Source organism: Paramormyrops kingsleyae, chromosome 9, assembly GCF_048594095.1.
Source record: "Paramormyrops kingsleyae isolate MSU_618 chromosome 9, PKINGS_0.4, whole genome shotgun sequence".
In the NCBI taxonomy this organism is placed as follows: domain Eukaryota; kingdom Metazoa; phylum Chordata; class Actinopteri; order Osteoglossiformes; family Mormyridae; genus Paramormyrops; species Paramormyrops kingsleyae.
The window spans coordinates 25482836-25488915 of NC_132805.1; positions in this window are offsets into that span (position 1 = coordinate 25482836).

Consider the following 6080-nt stretch of genomic DNA (forward strand, 5'->3'; position numbering starts at 1 on the left):
CAAAGCAGGAGAGACTGAGGGAGCAGGAGAGAGAGGAAGCAGGAGTGAGAGAGAGAAAGAGCGGGAGGGAGCAGGAGAGGGACAGAGAGCAGGAAATAGTGAGGGAGCAGGAGAGGGGGAGCAAGAGAGGGAGGGAGAGGGAGCTGGAGAGGGGGAGCAGGAATGGGAGGGCGAGTGAGCCAAAGACTGAGGGAGGGAGCGAGAGAGATAGAGAGGGCTGAAGGTCTAATTAATGAAAATGTAGGTTATTAGTCTCTTGATGAAGACACGGTGAGAGAATTAATTAACAATTATAATTAGCAAGATTGTTAGAGAGCAAAATGGTGTCACTGAGTGAACGTGTACAACCACGTGTGCGTATGTGCGTGTGGGTGCCTGTTTTCAGCTCGTGGTGTACCATCCACCTTGATGGCAGGCAACACGCACGTCAAAAATGCCCTCAGTGACTCCAGACACATGTGTGATGCAGGGTGAGTGTCGGCAGCTCACTAATGTGTTTCTCTGCATCACACCACCTCTCCATATTCACACCTGGACCAGAGTTTTTACACAACAGATGATCCACGGGCCAGACAGAGACGGTTGTCATGACGCCATCAGAGAATACCACCCTCCAAAAGAACATTCTTTTCACAGTTTTCCTTCCATTTTCCACAGTATATCCACAGCATAAGAATGTTTACAAGGTGATTTCACTTTAGTAGATACATGGCATGCTTTTATTACAGACTAATCTAAAAATGTATTAATGACACTGAAAATATGTAGATATGTGACCAAATTTAACTTAGCTTGGCACAGAGCTTAATATAATTAATATATCTAAAAGTATATGGATTCCTTAGACATATTTTGTGTTCAAGCAACTTATGTATTATTAGTTGATGGGAACCAATCGCTGACAGTTTTCCTTGAAAAAAAGACTTGGCCGTATAAACTGTTGACACTACATAGGGCTTTCAGCCATTACAATTAAATTCAACTGAATTTATTTTTTGTATAGCGCATTTTCACAGTAATAAATTGTATCAAAGGGCTTCACATTACCCCTGCCCAATGGCCCCCAGTGAGCAAGCCACAGGCAACAGTGGCAAAGAAAAATTCCCTAGGAAAAAACCTTGGGAGCAACCAGACTCAAATGGGGGGGGGGGGAGGGGGGGGCAGACCGACCTGTGTCCGTGCTCTCCAGTGTCTATGACAGCAGGCCTTGAATGGGGTGGGGGGGGGAGAGACATCGGCCAGAACAGCAGCACAGCCCGAATCCCATGGCCCGGCAGGGGGTCGAGTTTGTATACATGTGCGCCGAAGGCAGGCCTCGCTATCTGACTCTGAGCAGCCGCGTATGTAAGTATACACGCTAAGGGGAGGGTCCATTCCTACCAGTGACCCCCTCCGACGTTTAGCACCCGGCAAGCACAGGCAGGCCGAGAGTGGGAGTGCAGGCGCCCAGGAGACAGGCGGCACCCTGCTGCTCATGTCCGAGTGTCAGAGACCAAAAAGACGCCTTATTTCACCCTTAAAAGAATGTCAGTCCTTTTAAGGTGAATTGCTGAACATTTAAAGAACGACGAGAGAACCAGACATGGACGTACATACCTCCACACATTCACACACACACACACACACACGCACACACAGATATGCAGAACACTCAAGCGGGGAAAGCGAGGTCAGAAAAAACAGCAGGCGTGAATTATTTAAAGATAGTCAGACTTTATGAAGCAATTCTCAGAAAGTAAGTTCAGCACTGCCCCCCCCCCCCCCCCCCAGCCAACCCCCACCCGAGACAATGTAGAAATGAGCTGACTAATATCTGGGGATGGACCAGTCTGGACTGTACGGTACAAAGACCCCCAGGTCTCCAGACAGTGGCGGCTCGTACATCAAGACCATCATCCAATTAACATGGGTGCCAGCACTGTAAATTAGACCCAAGACCCAGTCCTCCAGTCTCCGGGCCCTTCTGCAGTACAGCACGCACAGTTAACATGACAGGATGACTGGGGTAGCCGTTATGCTGTTTGACACATTGGTTAACATGCGTCTCGTGCATGAAAGCATGGGATTGGCGCAATGTAACTAAGATGCTTACTTTGGCCTCTCCTGGTCTTCCTGAAGCACGTCATAGCACCTACAGACCTGCCTCTCAGGCCTGAGAGAGTGCTGCATGTGAGCTGGTGAGCCAATGTTGTACTTCCTAGGTCAAAGTTGAAAGACCACAATATTGTGATATAATCTGACCTATGGATTGGATTCATTTTCAGCCATTTCACGCCTTCACCAGCGCATGTTGGGTTAAAACGAGCAAACAGCATAAGGGTTACAAACAAAGGGTATAATCGTGAAACAGACAGCCCTCAGAGCGCGACACCGCCCCCCACAGGTAGTGGGCGCTGTCACGCGATATGCAGTGCAGCCGATAGTGAAGCCAGGTGCACATGCATGGAGGGGAGGATGCGTACAGTGACGCAGCCAGCATTGCATGGTGCATGACACTGCAGAGCTTGCGGAGAGGTCCAGAGAGGACGGGGAGGGCGCAGCAGCTAAAGCAGGGGGGAGGCATCCAGTCAGTCCCCTCTCTGAAATGCAGGTGGTTCCACTGACCGCCCTCGCCCCCTATGGGTACAAAGTGGATTCATCCCCAAATAATAGGTTACAAAAAAAGGAAGATTTTTATCAAAACTTTAGGGTGGTTCTGTTTACAGTACAGTAATACGTCTTGCTGTCCCAGAGCTACAGCAATAAGTCCTTCAATAGGGCAACATACGATATCTCACGGCAAGATACAGCACAGTTTGCTACAATGCAATGAGAAGTTATGCTCTTAAAAACATACCCTGTCACGTCCATGCTAGGGCAGGACAGCGCCCCCTGCAGAGCAGAGATGGGGACTGGGGTGGGCTGGGGGAGGGTCCAGGATAAACGCAGTGCTATGGTGTATACCACAGCGTGGGACGAGCTGCTACATTATGATCCCAGATCACACGCGGTGTAATCTAACACTTCGTGGCGCAGCCTGGAGCAAGACAGTACGGTACAGCCCAGACTGCCGCTACAGTGACGTGGTCGTCGAGTATACTTCAATCATATCGTTTAATTACATCGTTAATTAGCCGCCGCGGGCGATCGATCGAGGAGCAAAAAACACAGTATCTACTGGTCTCTGTTATTTTTTTGCTAAGTGAGGGACAGAAGGACAGAGAGAGAGGTTAAAAAGAAGTAAATAGCCAAGAAAAAAATACAATCATACGGTATGTCCACGTTTAAAATGATAAATATAGCATAATCCAATAGACTGATTCATAGGTAACAAACGAAAGATCAATTTATAAGGAAAGAATAACTTAAAAATATAGCCCCTAAAGACGAACCGATAGATTAGGTAGCTTAGTATAGACTGAAAGAAAACCAAATAGTAGATACATAAAGATGGAGAGATAGAGAGTTGAGACTTAGTCATCGTCTTATTTTGTCACAGGCACTAATGTCTTCACAGTCAAATAGGAGGCATTGATATTCAAAAACGGTTTCTTTATCTAGAATTGCTACAAAGCTAAAACGTTTAAAACTAGTTCTCTAACACTTCCTCCAAATATACCAAACTTAATTCATATTTATATTTATATATATATATATAGCTATTTATATATATATTTAGTTGTACATATACATCTTTGTGTAGATAAATGAACAAAAATGTGTAACCGATAATCTAATGTAACCATCAGTAAAATATCTAGGTAAAATCACAGTATAACATGGTACATTCTCAAAAACGTAGTATATATATATATATTTCTTCTCAGCAAAATGAAGCTATAGGGTGTAAAATTCAGTCCTACTCATGCGGGCACAAACTAGCGTATCAACGCCTGAGGGCGCCTCAGTGCGCAGGGACCGCCGCGGGCAGCCGCCACTCGACGTCCCGACAGGTGGCCGGTCCCCGTCCCATCTTCACACAGGAGCAGCCGGTGACGCACGGAAACATCAATAACGCTGCTAACTGCCATTTCTGTTAACATTAATGCTTCTTCTTAGGTTCTCTCTGTGTGCTAAATAACCATAAAAAAGAAGCGAAGGGACCAGAACGCTGACTCTGCAGGTAGACTTATTAGAATATTCCAATAATAATAATAATAATAATAATAATAATAATAAACAGATTGATGTAAACGGCAGCCGATACCCTTGGTCTGTGACAACATGCATACACAAAACCATTTACGTTGCAGTTTAAATGCCCCAATGAAAATTAACACGGCTTCCAAAATGCTACATGAAACACATGTTTGCTTTGCTGCATCATGTCAAAGCTACTTTAAGTACTAGAAGGGCAATTTCTCCTGTGACTGACGTTTTAATGGCCAATATGCCGTCGATGGTCATACGCATGTAAATAACCCACTAACAGGTCACAGTGAAAATTTTAATTCCTGCCATGTTAAAATCAGCTCATTCAGAACCGAATGTAACACTGATCCGCTGAGATATGAAAAACCTAAACGCTCGATACTGTAATCTAATTGTGCAAACGGATAACCAATAACCGGGTTAATAAATCTAATACCAGCTCAAGCGAAGACTAGTACTAGACGGCGTGACGCAATAAAAGAAAAAAACTCTAAAGATAATCAAGGCGGACTGTCTGTTAAAAGCGCAATTAATTTTTAAATTGTATGTTCTGTGAAGTTCCCTTGAGATGGCTAAGGATAACTCACATCCCTAATTGTCCCTGACGTTACTGTTTTCTTTCTTACGGTTTCTTATTTGTTTTCTGTATTAGTGCTTGTGGCTCATAAATATTTATAAAGGAACGTACTCTTAATACTGTATTTAGGTTATCTTACATCCTCCAATTAAATTTATTTTAGATAACAGATGGACCGTTGGACCATGATTACTAATTGGGTTACTGTCTTTGTCTTTTTGAACCTCATCTGGCACATTCTACATTTTTATCAGGTATATACCAATCAGCCATAATATTAAAACCACCTGACTAATATTGTGTAGGTCCCCTTCATTCTACCAAAACAGCTCTAACCCATCGAGGAACGGACTCCACAAGACCTGTGAAGGTGTCCAAGATGTTAGCAGCAGATCCTTTGAGTCCTGTAAGCTGTTACAACACACACACCCGGCTGTCCACATGATGTAACAGAAAACTGTGACTCATCAGACCCGGCCACCTTCTTCCACTGCTCCATGGTCCAGTTTTGATGCTTACATGCCCATTGTAGGTGGACAGGGGTCAGCATGGACACTCTAATCAGTCTGTAGATACACAGCCCCATACACAGCAAACTGCAATGCACTGTGTGATCGGATCCCTTTGTATCATAGCCAGCATTAACTTTTTCAGCAATTTGTGCTACAGTAGCTCTCCTGTGGGGTCGGATCAGATAAGCTAGCCTTCACTCCTCATGTGCATCAATGAGCCTTGGGCGTCCATGACCCTATCGCCAGTTCACTAGTTGGTCTTCTTTGGACCTTTTGGTAGATACTGCATACCAGGAACACCCTACAAGACCTGTCCTTGTCAAAGTTGCTCAGATGCTTACACGTGCCCAATTTTCCTTCTTCCAACATATCACCTTCAAGAACTAACTGCTGACATAGCTAATGTATAATGGCACCTTTGACAGGTGCCATTGTAATGAGAGAAACATTGTTATTCACTTCACCTATCAGTGTTTTTAATGTTACGGCTGATTATTTTCTATGTATATTTTATATTAACCTATATGGTCAGCGTCTCCCTCTTGTGGCGTTTCATGATAATTAGGCATTTAAAGGATATTCTCATAGTAACTTTACGTTAACTTCTACAAACAAAACACAGCCATCTAGTGTCAAGATTAGGTACTGCAACCAACAAAATCACCCCTTTATTAACGAAAGTGAAGTATTGCTCATTTATCGAATAGCATGGAATTCCCACTAAAAGTTAATGAAACTACTTCTGTGACATTAGGCGTTTAGTTTAGGCATACCCATAATAACATCAGTCACAGTTGATTTTGCCTGCTATTAAAATACAAACACAGTGAGAGCGAGACACATATAGAATTTAAAAGAAG